Source organism: Sinohyriopsis cumingii, chromosome 2, assembly GCF_028554795.1.
Source record: "Sinohyriopsis cumingii isolate HCF-2022 chromosome 2, ASM2855479v2, whole genome shotgun sequence".
Lineage (NCBI taxonomy): Eukaryota > Metazoa > Mollusca > Bivalvia > Unionida > Unionidae > Sinohyriopsis > Sinohyriopsis cumingii.
Window position 1 is genome coordinate 125,396,160 of NC_142962.1, and position 17,794 is coordinate 125,413,953.

General features: G+C 35.3%; 1 protein-coding gene across 4 annotated transcripts in view; it reads left to right on the top strand.

Moving 5' to 3' along the window:
• The window catches only part of LOC149805763 (muscarinic acetylcholine receptor M1-like), an 81,575-nt gene that overhangs the window by 17,609 nt on the left and 46,172 nt on the right, over positions 1–17,794 (top strand). The window contains exon 1 of one of the 4 annotated variants that reach the window (XM_089950434.1): positions 11,157–11,275. The exons of the other annotated variants lie outside the window; for them this stretch is intronic. The gene's annotated coding sequence lies outside the window, so the exon portion shown is untranslated. Of the gene's footprint in view, positions 1–11,156; positions 11,276–17,794 lie in introns of those variants that run through there. 4 annotated transcript variants of the gene reach the window in all.

Consider the following 17,794-nt stretch of genomic DNA (forward strand, 5'->3'; position numbering starts at 1 on the left):
AAAACATAAGAGGGAATGCAAGAGTATGTTATAGAGACACCTGAGAGTTTCCTCGAGACAAAAGACCCGCATGCCAATAAATATTTTAAAGACTCGACCTAAAAAAATGATTTTAAAAATCAGCACGTGAAAATTATTTTTATTAATCCTTTGTTGTTTGATGGTTTTTTACCTAATGCAATGCAACTAACCGAGTTTAAGCATAAACTACCCGCGAATAGGAGTCATATTTACATTGAAAAGAACCTGACATGAATAATTCAGTAATTCATCAATGGAGCTTTAATAATAAAGATCCTATACGGCAGGGGTTTGAAAAGCTTGTTAACTTTTATCGAACCAAAGGTGAAAAACGTGCCAAACTACATGCAGATAATTTTGTAGTGTTTTAAAGACGACATAGCTCAAATATATGACAGAGCCCGAACTGTGCCTCCTGAGGAGCAAACATTGAAGATTTCAAGCCTGACTGCAATGGTATAAACAACAAAGGAAGGAAAATATCTTGGTAGACTGTATCTCCTTAAGGATCTTATGGATTCATTGAAACACTTATTGGTTCATGCAGTGACGGTAAGATCAGTCTTAGGTTGGCCCGAAGATATTCAAGATGACGAACGATTTCTACGTAAGTTGATTTTTAAACCAAGAGATTGGTATTGCCCGGATTACCTGAACGATTCAAATCAAAGTAATCTGTAATACCCTCAGTAGCAGTTATGGAAAGCAGGTCTAAAACGACGATCGAGACTGTTCAGGGTAATATATGGTTTGTGTTTTCACCACCAGTAGAACCAGGTGACCAGATATGAAGTACTCAAATACACATCAGACCCCACGTTTGATATGGGTTCCCCTTTATGCTCCAAGTAATAAAGATTTTCAGTGTTATTCATACATGTTTAGGATATTCATCAACAAAAAAAGAAGAATTACGCGTGCACAAGATACATCAAGGTTTTTACTGTTCCATGTGAAGCTTTCTTGGAGAAATTTGGGGAAAATTGGGAACAATGCCGATTATCTTGCCAATGTTCAAGTCTGAGTTGTCAGCAATGTTATCATGGAGTTCATTCATAGTGCAATTGTCGACGGAAAGGAAAATGTTTATTTTTCGATTTAAACATCTAGTGAGAACAACGCCGGTGATGCAATTGTGACGTCAGCAGGTAATCCTGGTATTAAAATCATTGATTTTGTTGATGCATGTGGCTTTCACTAACTTAAGAATCGTGGTTGGTATCTTGTTATTTGGAAATTCTGATAACGCTATCGTTTCACGTTCGCACAACAGACGATCAAACAACAAGCACTATAGTTGGACAATTTACATGGCAAATATACACTCAGTATGGTCTTAAGAGGTACTGTTGCAAATAATCTTCCTGTGATTAGTGAAAACAGACCATTGAGAGACGCGACTATTTCATATCATAATTTGACCTAATTAGCTGTTTACGTGAACTTAGGAATAACCTTGATTTATTAATAGGAAAAGTACATACATGCACACATTTTATAGTACAGGCCAGCCACAGAATTAAAGAATTAAAAAATGATATTTTCTACGCATGTCTAAGTATTTGCCAGTTATTGACTGAAAAATTCATTCAAGTTAGTCAATGCTTATTTTCAGGCAGTCCATATTGGCTGTTGACCGACATTCGTTTTGATGGAGCGCATGAAATATAATGGTAAAAGATTATGACTCAAGATTCATGGCTTGATTAAAGTGAAACACATTAGCACACGCCTCAGAGCGAGATATGTTGATGTTGCGTATGGAATGTTTTTGATAATCCCTCCGTCTAAACTGATGATGATGCCGAGAGTTTACAGGTTTGCAAATATAATGATTTCCTGCATAAGTTCGATGTAATTGTGAGTAAAATATGTTCTTCAATCCCGTGAAAGGAATATCACTGATCATGCGATAGATACGGAAGTATTTGCAGGCGGAGAACAACAATCTGGTGCAACACTGTGCATTAGAATTAGATTTGACCGTTTCAAAACTAGACTGAAATATTTGCAATAATAACTTTTCCTAATATTTTTTCAAGTGAGTAAAAGCAACAAAGTTAATCGCATCTGCTTTTTCATCAAAATATTAAAAATCGTGCTTAATCCCATTGTATTTTAAATTGATATGGGTAATATATCCTCTTATATATATATATATATATATATATATATATATATATATATATATATATATATATATATATATATATTATTTTTTTGGCCTACGATTCCATTTCTTTGAAGAATCAGAGTTATTCCAAACGGGTTCTACTCATTTTGAATTTTATATGCACAGATAATCTCCAATATGGTAGTAGACGCGTGCACAATAAGAAATAATACCATGATCTATCAGCATAAAATAGACACAGTGACGAAACATATCGATATTTAATTGGGCCAGAATAAACATTTCCTACTGCATTTATCAATATAGATTTGTCACCTTGGCATCATTGAAGCTGATGTCCGTGTATTCTTTTGTTGCGGCTTCATCATCAATGAGTTCTTTGAACAAGTTGAATTCGGTTTCTGTTTATGATAAGGTCTCTCATTGCATCTTTTCACAATGTATTTGTGTCTACGGAGTCTTCGATAAGAGCAACCGAGATTTCAACATCATGCGATCTAAGAAGAATATCATGGCCACCTTAGTTTTTGATTAGATGAATAATAAATAAAGTCAGATAATGACTATTAAAGAGATTTCGTAATACAGCATTTTTTAAAATCTGGAATCTTAGTGATTCAGACTTGCTGATTTGATGCATATATAGTGGCTATATAAAGGAATCAGCGTTTCATTCTTCATGTATAGTCCAGTTTTGTAATAGTTACGAGAGGATTTAGATTTATTTATTGGTCGTTGAACCGATCAGCGGAAAACAGGTATTTTTTAATTAAAACATGAATACCGTTCTGAAAACATTCAAGGACGTGGATATTTATATAATTTGGTTGGATTAAATTAAACATTCAAGGACATTGATGATATTCTACTTTCATTGGATTTACCTTGAGGTAAAAGCTTTTGGAAATTAGAACAGTCTTTCTCTGTGGTGCTAGCGCATAAGTGCATCAGAACCTTTATTCGGAAAACTTTTGGAACGTTTCCAGATTACTGTTAATTTGATAGTACATTCAGGAAATATTATAGGAATTCATAACGTACTGTAATTTATTTTTAATTCTTTCTCTTTGTTTGACTTTATATTTTAGTGACATAAATTTATAATTTATCTATATTTTGGAAACATGACAGCTTGTTGTGTTTTATTTTGTTTTTTGTACTGGCCCTGGGACTAAAAAAAATAAGTGTAGTATTTTTAAAGAGTTGTGGATATAATCTATTGTGGCATCATTCTACCAGATCGATCGCTGTTTCGTGTGAATGCATTATATAGATTTAGTAAATTATCTGAGTAACGAATTATCTTGGAACCACAACGACGCAGAATTGGCGAGGAAAGCAGTTTAAATAATAGGTGTGATATCTTTATATAACGTTGTGCAAGAAACGTTTGTCGCTTAGGTTGACTAGACGACCTAGAATAAATCACTAAACGAATGAATACTGTAATGAAGATAACATTACAAAAATGATTATAGTAGCAGTAGTTGACAAAGATAAATCAGTTAAAGTGGTGAATTTAGCATTAATGTATGGAGTGTTTTAGTCACAAAAGATAAATATTTAAAAGGTTAAGAGTCTAATCGAATTGCGCAATGTTACGAATTTCACGAAAAGATCGTTTCGTTTAAAAACAAGTAAATTATTTATTTTGCGTTGTTGGATGTCATTGTGCAACCTGCGGTCATTCACGCGTTGGTATAATTAAAACTTTGTAATGGTAAATATCAGCGTGTCGTGATTTGGTCAATTACTGATTGAGCAGATGTTATGACGTAATGTTGCTTCCTACTATATTTTTAATATAATAGATATTAACTCTTTAATGAAGAACTTTAAGCCTAAAACCGATAACCGAGATTGCATGCGTTTATTTTGAAGTTACTTTTATGTTTCTCTCCTAAATGTAGCATATTTAAAGTTTTACACCTAACTCGACATTGTGATACATTTTACCTGACTTGTAGGATCGGTAGAGTCTGTAAGTTTTGGCACTTGATTCATGTATTGTTTTGCCCAAATATCTAGTAAGGTCATCATTATTAAGGTGACACGTTTTATGGACCTTTACAAAATGTTCTATGTGTTTGTGTGTGTGTGTGTGTGTGTGTGTGTGTGTGTGTGAGAGAGAGAGAGAGAGAGAGAGAGAGAGAGAGAGAGAGAGAGAGAGAGAGTAATTCTCGAGGCTTCCGAAAGCAAGCGGATAACTCATTCTGACTACGTTGAAGCACATCATCGAACCGTAGGTCATCTTCACAGACCTCCTGTTGTCCCTGTTATAATCAATATATCCACAGTTGTGGGATCGACCTCCGACCGTCAGAATTACCCATTCGTAGAGATTATTATTGTAGGGTATTATAATAAATCTTTTCGGATGTGCAGGATCGTACGCGTACATGAGCGGATTATTATCGCTATAACGTATCTATAGCTCACCATTGAAATTTTGTCACGTATAAATAAGAGCTAATCTATGTCTGTGAAGTAGAAAGTTAAAGGAGGATTCTACCCAACCAGGCCTCATTTTATATTTGCTGCGGTGCTCGATGTTTTAGGACCCCACCCACCTCCTATTCTTTTCTAAAAGGGTCTCGGCAATTAGGCACAAATTTGTATGGGGGGGGGGAAGTAACCTTACTATTTTGGAGGGGGAGCAGTCCTAATATAAAAAACGAGACCTTTCTACCAAGATCTTTTGGTCATATGGTGAGTTTTGATTCCAGTTTCCCAATTATATCAACAGTATCTTCGCTTAGTTGTAGTCCCTCTATAGCAATAAAGAAATTGTTAATTTCGGCATTGGACAATTTTTGTCCAGGCTTTCTTTGGAAAGATTATCTTTCTATTCAAGCTCACGAAACCGACGCGCTGCTTCTTCATCTCCAGACCAGCTTCAGCTTGTATAAACAGTTTCAGCCACAGCCGGTTTGGCTCGCACTTATCCAACTGGTTCAGTTTGTATACCAGTGTCATCCGTAGCAGGTCCTGGCCAAATTTGCCTTGGTCGTTCTTCCTCGATTCCAGTAATGATACATCCTATTTTCTCTGTTTGCCTTTCCAGGCCGTTTTGTTGCTTAGTAGGTTGGGCTGACATTTCTTTTTGCTAAGCAACGGTAGATTCCTTCAGTCCTTCATTTCCCGTGAGAACATCTGTTACTGGTTAAAACCCTAGGTTTATCTCCTGCAGTCTGCTGTTGTCCAAGCCGCCCTTCAGGAAATATTCTTTTTTCCCCCTAGCTTCTACGATTGTTTTTAGTATGTCGCTCTGAGTTGCCATTATTTAATCATATTCACTTAAATACATGTTGATACAACATCAAAACATATGTTGTAAAACGATCCAATAAGAAATAGTCTTGTTAGCTCAGCGATAAAGATCAGCAAATTTTTATACACAACCGCATTGTTCTCGTGCCATATTCTGGACATCGATGTTATCGAAGCCAGAAATTAGCATAAAGCAGCCAGTGTTTCTTCTGATAAAATGGTCGACGTTATAATAACCCTGAGTTAAGATTATAGCGTTGCCTTGCTTGTTTCATGACAGCGATAAATTCGATTTAATTTTATTGATCTCACTGTGCTGCAGTGGAATATCATCAAAGACTACAATCTTATGATCACTGTTGTCAAGTTCCTTGTCCGGTAAAACATCGTCAGGATACTTTATGGTAAGGATGTCATCGTTATAATCGGCCAGCAGCTGATACTTTTGTGGATCAGGGTTAACGGTATAAACGTGCAAATTATCAAAGTTTAGATTATCGTTGAGCAGTAAATTCATCAGTAAATTTGTTTGACCCGAGCTAGTTCTCCCAACGATAAGGTAGTGACAAAAAATTTGAAAATCATTATTGTGCTGCTCTTTCTTGCCTTTGTCAAAATTGATTATTTGACTCATTATTACTGACACAATACTAAATTTTATCGGCGCTACTAAAATAAAAATGAGCTACTATACAAAATTTGGAAAATTAATTGTGGACAGTAATGGTTCTGGTACAGCAAGTGTTGACTAAGTCAAGAAATCTGTTACATGATTGGATGACACCTCGATATTCAAGGTAAGAAGATAATCAACCTAGAATCATTATTTCCTCTGAAAAACAAACCTATCACAAGCAGCGAGTTTACTACAGATAAGTATCGTCAGCGCACCGAAAGTGAGTAAAACCAGTGATGATTTGTAGGAGACCTCCCGTTCTATAATGGTGGCTGACTAACAGGGTTACCGCCAGGTGATGTTCTGGACACTGCTGGCTTTAAAGTTGAAACAAAACTAATAAAATACGTTCCACATCGTGGCTCAGCAATGACAGGCTCTATTAACATGGTACAGAAAGTAATCATTGGCCTGACTCAGGATGTACCTGGTGATTCCGCGTTAGCCGCTAGTGTTAAGTACCTGAGAAATTATGCTCTAAATAAGTCTGGTGATACAATGCAGGGTGAGATTCACATGGGCAGCAACCGCATATCAAATTTACCGATGAGTACGCTGTTCCTAACTTTAGTCTAAACAGATGCTGTCGTTAAAAAGGCTAGGGACACGATGACTGGCTCTTGATATGGGATCAAATAAAATTACAACAACATGCAAACCACTATACGGCGCCGACTTAACGAATGCGTCCCATGTCGATTCTATTTCATTTGGAACAAAACATGTTGGAAATAATGTCAGGTACATTCCTCACCATGTTGATGCTACTAATAAAAATCGTTTAGGTTTTGTTGCTAAAGCATCGTCAATGTATCCAGGATATTATCCAAATCAGGCTTCCATTTGGAACAGTAATGGAAAATCCGGTGGGGAAGAATGAATGAAAAAAACTGTTAACACAAATTTTGGGATTAAGATACAATGCCCAATCGCAAAATCAATCAGGAAATTTCAGCTGCGAGGGTGATTAACGGAAATAAACAGACTGCACGACTGGCGATTAGAAGGATCGAATGACAGAACTAATTTTACCATATTATATATGGCAACCGGAGTACACACTGGATCAACACTGGAGAAGTTCGTCATGGCAACCACCACCACACTAGCAAAGTCTAATCATTGTCAAATTTACTGAACCAAAGCAGAAGGTGTTCACCCTGGCATAACGATCTTTCCTATTTTTACCCTCGTCGATCTTATCTAAGGCAAAGATATAATGACGGAGAGGTCGATTGTTAAAGTTGCAAGAGATTTATAATACGATACTTACCCGGGCTGTAAAAGACTGGTAACAAAGATACAGCGCTTGATATGACACCGCATTAAATCGCGGACGGAGAGTGAATCCGTCAACCAGATCAGCAGAATAAATGAATTATGCTTCGAAAATATTCAGACCGAATATGAAAGAAATTTTTTTATCAGTTGTTAGTATGAGGGCAGGTCAGCTTAGTGAAGGTCTTGATATCCATGAAGATATTCTAGAAAAACTACTGCAATATACGCTGCTGAAGTTTTGCCGAGAAAATGGATGAGTTTCCGATAGATAAAATCTAAATAAGTCACTAGGATACAGTGTCGCTAAAGAAAAACAAGCTGAATTTAAAAAAGAATCACGCAAGAAGAAAAAGACAGGTTTTATAAATACATCAGCGAAGTCAACGAGATTAGCATTAAACTAGACGTTAGTGAATCCACTAGTGTCTCGGATTATCGAGTTAAAAAGATTCGTTTTCAAAATGACAAAAAAAAGAAGCTGAGAAAATCCTTACAAGAGGAGATTTGCCAGAATAAAAAATTATTTGTAATGAGATAAATCTGCCTGTTAATATGGCTATTGGTGCTGTTATTGTTTCGTTGTACTTAAAAACTGCTTACGATATTGTTCGTCAGTATTTAGCTCATACAAACTTTAGTGGTAAGGATATTAGCATTGGCTACATCGGCGAGATTGATAACGATTGTATTGATATGGTCAATGATATTGTTGATATTCCAACAAACTTTGCTTCGGAGATGACGTCTCGTATAGTTACCTTGAAACAGATCCTAATTTCAGCATCTCCTCTGCCCCCGGATTTAGTAAGTACCATAAGTTTCTAGCTGACTCTCTCAAAATATACCAGAGGATAAAAAAGGATAAGCTGATCCCGGGCTATCTTTACTGTCATAACAAACTTAGTGCACTTAAAGGGAGTGCCGTTATTAGGAAGAGTCCTAAAGCTAATACCTACATTCCGATGAAACTGACAGCCACCGGTGTCGCCTCAGATGTTGGTATAACGCTGACAGAGTCATGAAAACAGTTAGGGCCCAGATACGAGAATAAGAAGGCAGCTTACTGAATCAGCTGTGAACGTATCTCAGAGGTGAGAAATATAGTATGTTGTACTTTATACAAGAGTTGCGTGTAAAGGATGATATGCTCAAGTGACCTTGTTCCATCTAAGCTATACGTTCAGGATCATGTGATTGCTCTGACTTAGCATTAAATTTAATAGGAATCTTAGTAATGGACAACGAAATAACTGGAAGATAGTAATCTGAAAATGAAAAGGATTCTTAACATGTAACTGTACTGTTTAAGAATGAAAAGTATGGAACATACTTCAAGAAGAAAAATAAAACAAAACGGTCTATAATCAATACAGGTAACTCAGAGTTCTTCAATACTTCATCTGACTGAAGATTTGTCAGAGAAAATAAACAATCTCTATGACTCACAAGGCAAATACACCTAAATCACTTTAGATGATGAGCTAAAAGATTCTGAGTTGATAAGACAATTGTTTCTCAATTTTATTCGATGCTAGAACTTGACTGCCTTATCAGGTAAGATTAATCTGTATATGCCTTGATGATGAATCGTACATCAATACAAAGGCTGAAACACTGAGGATTTCGCGCCAAGAAGCCAAAACCATTTAGATGGATAAGTAAGTAAAGATAAAGGGGGGTATATGTTGCGGTGCTCGGTTTTCACATTAGGGCTGCCATACCCTGTAAACAAAATTATGCTTATTGCTGAAACCATTTAAAAGAAGGATGGATAATAGGCAGGGGGTGGGGAGTGTCCCAAAACGTCGAGCACCGCAGCAAGTATAAAATGAGGCCCGGTGGGGTACAACCTCCCCCCCCCCCATACTTTACTACTTGTGAGACTCTCAAATTCAACTTTTGTCTTTGAAAGAAGCGTGTCCCAGACCATTCCTGGAGATAAGAATAATGCGTGGGATCTATTTTATACACTCACAGTACTGTGTCTCCGAATGTCTCAAAGACTTTCACGAGCACAAGCAGATATGCATGTAGTGATGGTGATAAGTAACGCAATTTTGATATCTGAAAGCGGACTAAACATTGCTCGAGTGCGTCTTGTCTTTGGTGGAAACACTTAAAATACGTCGATTGGTACAACTGTTTCCATTCGCTCATGATTACATTTCCAAAAATTAGCATGTGCGTTGAGATAGCGATGGATTGATGACAGTAACAGAATAGGTGGCGTTTGCAATGCAATTTATGTGGATTTATTATCTTCAAACGTGCAAAAAGCAGGTCTTAGTAAATGTTATTCCATTGGATGTTTGAATCCTCAATTTATCTGCGCCAATACAAACTTCTGATTTTATTGATATTTGTGAAAAATATTTTTTGTTCTACTTTTCTTTATATGCACTTTCAATCATCAATGTAGAAGATATGAAGACGCTGATGTCCCAAGTAGATACGAGAATTTAGGTAAAACACTTCTTTTCGCAACACTGAGAATATGGCATTATTGTACGTAAAAATACCATTTATATATTATTATATAATATTTATGAAATAGTTCCGATGATAACCGAAACATTAAATGTCAAGCACATTACAAATTTATATGACGTAAGCACAAATAACAATCTGAACATGGTGCAGATTACTTACTATGGTAAAGATCTGGAAGATCCAGAATACAGCTCAACGGCAAGACGACGGCTATAGGCCATTGCAAAGTCATCTTCTGAACTTATATATTCCGTAGAAAATCACAGGATATATCGCATGATTAAAATCATTATACTTTAAAAAGTGTTAACAACTCTCTACCAACAAACAAACAAAACAAACAAATTTTACAATTATAAACGAATAATGAGAGCTGAACCAAACTGTATAATCAAACTTCATGCGAAGAAAGCCAAGATCGTAAAAGCGACCTAATTGATTTTGTGCACACAAAATATAAAAACACCTTGTACAATAATGCAGCCAAAAAAGTCAGCAAGCAACAAATACATTCTCTGTAGGGTACACCTCCACATAAATCCTTTCCTCAATGAAAACAATAACTGCATCGATTGTAATCTACCCTTTAATAGATCTCTCTACTAATAACCAAAACAAACAACTAGTAATTCAATTGCTACTAATATAGGAATGACTCAGTTATATCGAGAAATTAGGATAAATGAATCAATAGAATAACAAAGAGCATGAAGGAGATAAGGAGAAACATGACACCCCAGGCGAAATAGTTTCATGGTGTTTAGGCGCTGCGTTCACATTTGAAAAGAGAATATAAGTGATTAATGGAACCGTCTACCAACTTTAGACTTAATAGTCTTGTGCTACTTTGAAGAGTTTAAATTTTGACAAAATAGTAATAAAACGGTTTGTTGTAATTTAATATGTAAAAAGGAGGAAAGAAACTGCAATTTAATCATTTAGATACAATATATAAGCATGCAAAAATATAACAAAGTGAAAATAGATGCCACAAATTAAGATATTTCAAAATTGAAAGGTATCAACTACTGAACATTTGAGCTTTAAAAAGCAATATAAAAATATCGGAATGTAGGAAAGGTTAGTTAATCAATGTCCCCCAACTCATGTTCTGTATACATAACGCCTTATCTTACATGAACACACAACATTATATGTGGCTCTTTTCGATTATTCTCTGCGAAACCAGTGACTGCAGTAACGATATCACGTCAGATCCGATATAAAGAGGAAAATCCATCAACCACGGGCTCTTCCAATTAAGTGGCAGGAGGCAGTGGAATGGCAGAATCCATGACACACGATTCCTCTGAAAGGCTAGTGAGAAATCTGACTGCTAATCCATAAACATGTTAACCGCAGGAGAAAAGACACACAATCATTGTCTACCAAGTCGTCGATCAGTAAGATAATATTTGTTGGAGGATGGCGTTATTTTAATTAATATTCTTTTCTGGCTTTTCCCTCCTGTGTTGAAGAATGTGCAAACAATATAACTTCTCAGTTTAATATCATTCAGTGAAATGTAAACAGCTTTTTTATCATTTGGATACTTGTGAAAAATAACGATCAGGAATTATTTTAAAGATTGTATCTGGTTCGAACATCATAAGCGTGAAATATATATATATATATATATATATATATATATATATATATATATATATATATATATATATATATATATATATCACGCGTATGATGTTTCAAGCTCACATTATTGAGTGATGTTTTAAATGAGTTTATGTGTGGTCATTATCTTCTAATGGACACTGGTAAGTTTATTTTATTCACTTATTTACATATCGTTATTATAATGACAAACATCTTATACAGAAGTTTTGTCAGGATTTAGCGATACAAGATGTTATGGCTCCGGCAAAACAATGCTGAGCCATTAGAGCAAAGAAACCGGCGGTTTTATGGTGAGAGCAGAACTAAATATACTGCTAAAGGAGAAAACCCTAAGAAAACTGACATAGAAATGGAGTCATATTTAGACAAATTAATAAATTATGATATGAATTTACTGACTTTAAAGACATTTTAAGTGACAAAATATTTTATGTAATAAATGGAATCGTTGATATTGATATTCTAATTGATGATAAATGTTTTGAAGATGAACTAGATCAAATACATGAAAATTAATAAAATGTCACAGATCAGAGGGAAGACAGCTAAAATATGAAAATTGATCAAAGTTCATGATGTGGTTGATATACCGTCAAGCTTTTTATTATTATGTGGTAAAGATTTAATAATATTATTTTGGAAATCAATTATCCCTGAATATATGGGTCCTTAATGTGGGATGTTGAATGTGGATTTCACGGCGGGGTCCTTTATGTATTAACCAAACAGCAAGGTACACCCAAATATAACAAAAAGGCATTCAATGTCATAGTTTTTGTTACAATATAGAATAGATTAGAATTATAAAAGGTATAAACTGTTTGATCCATATGAAGACCCAGGAAGATTAATGCCATGTATGGCAATATGAGAAAATAAAATTATGCATATGCATATATATATATATATATATATATATATATATATATATATATATATATATATATATATATATATATATATATATATATTTATATATATATATATATATATATATATATATATATATATATATATATATATATATATATATATATATATATATATATATATATATTTGTTTTATTTTACCATTAAAACAGCTTTGGACAATGGGAACCAATATCTGTTATTTCATCGTGTTATGTGCAGAAATGTTGGAGCAAAATTTGAGAAAACAGCATCATCATTAAGGAAATTACCGTCAATAATACAGTGCACAAAGTCAACACCGAAATTATGCACAGATTTTTCGTGGTGATAATGAAATACCCTTAATATTTATTACAAACTTGCGCAACAATGGCGCAAAGTATGCCAATTTTTAAATCAATTATAAAGACAAACGAAAACAAAGCAAAAAAGAAAGAAGTAGGCCTTTTGTAGCAGGATTTAACAAAGTTAGCAGATTATGTAAACAATTTAAGTCAGATCAAAATGCGCTGAATATGCAGATATATTACAAAGTGTATGTAGACACTATGTTTGTGTAAATATATATATATATATATATATATATATATATATATACATATATATATATATATATATATATATATATATATATATATATATATATATATATATATATATATATATATGTGTGTGTGTGTGTGTGTGTGTGTGTGTGTGACCTTGTGGTTGAAGTAATATCATTATTGGTCTCTTCTTATTCTCATCACACAGTTTTATATGCCAAGTAATGCTTTTTGTTATATTCCCTGTAAAGATTACGTAATAGAAATACCAGTATCACATATTTTTGTTTAATTTTCTTTTTGTGCCTTATAATTTTCGGTGTTTTTACTATGTAGTTGTGTGGTTGTTCATATATGATTGACTGACATAGTTGCTTTCTTGTTGTTTGATGCTAAGTTCTTTAATGTAATTTTACATACACTGCCAGTATCCACTGATAAGTGGATCACTATTTTGTCGAATGTGTGGACTTGCACCATGTGAGACAGAAGTGTTTACTTTTATTTATATTTGAACTCAATGAGGAACCAGTAGTGTGATAACATGCCGTGAGCCCCAATGCTACTACAGCTACTGTTATCGTTTGTACGTACAATGTATAAAAAAGTATGCATTTTAAAAAGCACATAAAAGGAAAGTAATGTAAGCATGTCTGCATAAAGGGAGCAAACATCCATTTCTAACTCGCAACGTTACATGCAAATGGAGTAGTACAACCTGTACATGTTTATATAACTTATGAAGTAGTTTGAATCAACTGTTTCCTCTATTTTCGTTAAAGATGGTTATTTTTATTATCATATTCTGAACAAAATTTGTTCAAAGATTTTGGATGAGAATTACACCTCTTAAAAACTTTATTTAGTTCTCGGACATAAATAATGATATTGTTACCGTACAAATGGAATTCTGCTCAAAACCAAATAGTCATCTCTAGTAATATAAGTACATATTGCTTGGCGCCCAATCACATACACATGAACAAAGCTATCTATCCAAATGCATTGGATAATAATAATAGTAATACTACTACTATTAATAATGAGGGCTTTGTATAGCGCCTAATCTTTAGAAGCTCTAAGCACTTTACAACATTAGACAGCACCTATAACATAAAAAACGAATATAATGATATGATTACAAAAAAAACACACACCATGAAATTAGAAAACATAAAAACATGATGAAAATTTCTAAGGTAGGAAATTTTATTAGGTCTTTAAGTTTGTTCTTGTAGTCGAAGTAGGTGAGTTTTAAGAGCACTCTTGAATGTGATCTCTGAGTCTTTGTGTCTAAGTTCAGTGGGCAGTTTGTTCCACGTTGCTGGGATCTGGTATGCAAAATAACGTTGTCCATATGACTTGTTTTCACAGTGGGAATAATGAATATACAATTGTCAGAAGAGGAGCATAAGTATATTGCTGGTGTGTACACATGGGTGAGATCTGATAGGTATGTTGGACTGGAGTCCGTCAGTGAAACGTAGCATAGAGAGCAAAGTTTGTGTTTGATTCTGGATCGAATGGATAGCTCCAGTGTAGGGTACAGAGCAGCGGGGAGCTGTGCTCTGATCGTGGTACTCTAAGGATGATCCGAGCAGCTGTGTTTTGAACTTTGTGAAGTTTCTGGAGTAGATATTGAGATGAACCAGACAGAATTGAGTTACAATAGCCCAGTCTTGAAAGTACTAATGAACACACGAGTGTTTTAGTGGCAGATATTTGCGAATGGAGCTAATGCGTCTCAGCTCAAGATATGCAGCCTTGCATATGTTCATGACATGTTGGTGCAATGTGAGAGTACTGTCCGGAGTAACAACTAGGTTTCGTACTGACTGTGTGAATTTAATGTTGGAGGTAAATGATGTGAATGAGAAAGTCTTTGTGTTGTGATCAGAATGGCCTCAGTTTTATCATCATTTATCTGCAGCTTGTTACATGTCATCCATGATTTCACATCATAAATGCACCTCTCTACACCTTGGATTGTAGCATCAACTTTAGTTGGGTGACTAGATTTGTATATTTGGGTGTCGTCTGCGTACAATTGGCGAGATACTGGATGATGATCTATGACATTTGAGAGTGGCTGAGTGTATAGAATGAAGAGAACATGTCCAAGGACAGACCGCTGGGGAACACCACAACACATATCAACTGGGCTGGAGTGTATTCCATTTGCGGACACAATTTGTGTCATGCTGACCAAGTAGGATTTGAACCACGGTAAGGCTGTATCATGAATGCCAAATACATGCTGGAGACGGTGAAGTAATATATCATGGTCTATTGTGTCAAATGCTGCAGACAAATCAAGTGGGCGAGGACTGTAATCTTTCTGCTATTCAAAGCAGAGAGAATGTAATTAATTACTTTTAGAAGCGTTGTTTCAGTACTGTGGCAAGGGCGATATGCATAGTGTACATTGCTAAATAGACTGTTCGCATTCAGATGAGATAGAACACTTTTTCTAAGAATTTTTATCATTATGGTCGAGTGTTGGGTTTTTCAGCAGAGGCTTTACAACGGCAGTTTTGAAAAATGATGGGAATTCCCCGGATGAGAGAGATATTAATAACATCAGTTAGTGAAGGCAATACTGGATCTAAGCTCTCAAGCAGCAGTGATGTTGGAATTGGATCAAGTTCACATGACTTTGGTGCACCCTTCATCGCGATTGTAGGCACTAAATCCACAGAGACAGGTTCAAATGCTGCTAATGATTGCCGCTGAAATTCTGTATTCCAACTGTATGGTGACGACGAGTCAATTAAAATTGTGATGTCAAGCTTATCTCTAATGGTTTGTACTTTGTCACGGAAGAAATTTGCAAACAGGTCCGGAAGGTCGACTGGAGAGAATGTAGTTGGAAGGGGTGTACAATTTGTTCCTTGACATTAGCTTGTTAGTAATCTGGAAGAGCTCTTTGCAGCTGCAACTTTCCATGATCTTAATACTGTAGTGGGCTGATTTCGCTGCATGGACTATATTTATGACGTTCTACTTAGCGGCTTCATAGATTTGCTTATGAATAGTGAGTCTGGTGGAAAGTCAAAGCCTCTCAGCTTTACGGCGGTCTCTTTTGGCAGTGCGAAGCTGGTCCCTAACATTGCTATACCACGGAAAACACGTTTGAATTGATACTCTGCACTTGGTGGCTGGGGGCATCTTTGTCGAGCAATAAACGTAGGCACATATCGAGTTGTTCTGATGTAGGAGGTAATCAAATTGTTAGGTTAGCTTGGATGTCGTGTATTAGTTTGGTTCTATTTATCATACGGAGGTTTCTCTTAGTAGCAGATAAAGGTGGAGGGTTAGGGACTGATAGGTTAAGATGGCATATAATGCAAAGGTGATCTGATGAAAGTTCGTGTGATACCAGGGAGGACCGTACAATATTATCATCAGGTATATGAAGAATCCAATCTAAAATGTGACCATGTTTATGGGTGGTTGGTTAACTGACTGTTTGAGGTTGAGAACATTAATGGATTCTAGGAGTTTTAGCGTGTTTGGGTTTCCGTGACAGTCAACGTGAAAGTTGAAATCTCCAAGAATAATCAGGTTGCCACCTACGAATTTCCATACTCCAGCAGATTCGGAAACTGCTCCAAAAAGAGAGATTCAGTCAGCTTGTTTTTTTCTACTAGGAGGAGGGCGTAAGAGGTAGAAAAAATTGACTGACCTTTGTTCCAGTGTGAGTAAAGATTAAGTTTGTCATAAAAATTAAAACATACATGAAACTAACTAAAAACATGCAATACAAAAAAGCGTAAACTAGTCATTACACTTTCAGAATCTTCAAACAGGGCAGTTGTTAGGGGTGGGCTATACAGGCGCCATTCGAGAAGCATCTTTTATTCCGTATTTTACATAAATAAGACTCCAGCTTTGTACTTAGATACCTAAGTTTAGTTATTATTCTCATTTTAGAAAACTAACCGTTTGCGGTATTTTTCGTGTGCGGGAGTGGGGGTGGGGAGTTGGAAACTGTCATGGGGTGCAGATTCCTTCAGCAGAAACGTACGACAGCCCTGCTTGGAGTTTACTTTATACAAAGATTTGATTAAAAAATAGTTTGTATCATACTTATTGGCTGTACGATGCAGTGTTTTGATTCACTTTTTGGCGTTAACTGGTGGTTTGTGTCTGTTTTCCTTGAGCATTTGCCTTTTATGACATATGTTTCGAAAGCGTCAAGTCTAGTATACTATACAACTACATGCTTGAAAACTTTAATGCCTTCTTTTCGCTACATTTTACCCTAAGGCTAAAGCATTTTGACTGAAAGTCAAAGATACCTGGCAATTTCACAGCGTGTAGATTATACAGTTTCTAATTACCACACAATGGTTCAGGGAGATATTTGTGATGTAACCTATTATTTCAAGATTGGTTGATATTTCAACTTAAGATATGTCCCTTTGCTTGAAATGGTCTGCAGATGACCTTTAAACATTATGATGCCTGTATGTTTTGTGTTAGAGATCTGACTGACAAAACATTCGACATATTTTAATATCTAAATACCTGTCTCACTCTACACATTCTGTAGAAATCATACACACGCAAGCCCAATCAAACTAATGTCTTTTACGGAGTAAAAATGTCTTTTTATTATATTGAATACGTACATCGTATTTTCATTTCTTTTGGTATGTTTTCTAAGCAATATTAAATTAAACGATACTTAATATACCACATGTATGATATCTGGCACGGTATGCAATACCATGTACATTAAATCTGACATGGTTTTTAAAAAAAATTAAATTTTACTTATGTAACACAACATCGCACATTGAATTTATTTAATGCACGAAATCGCGA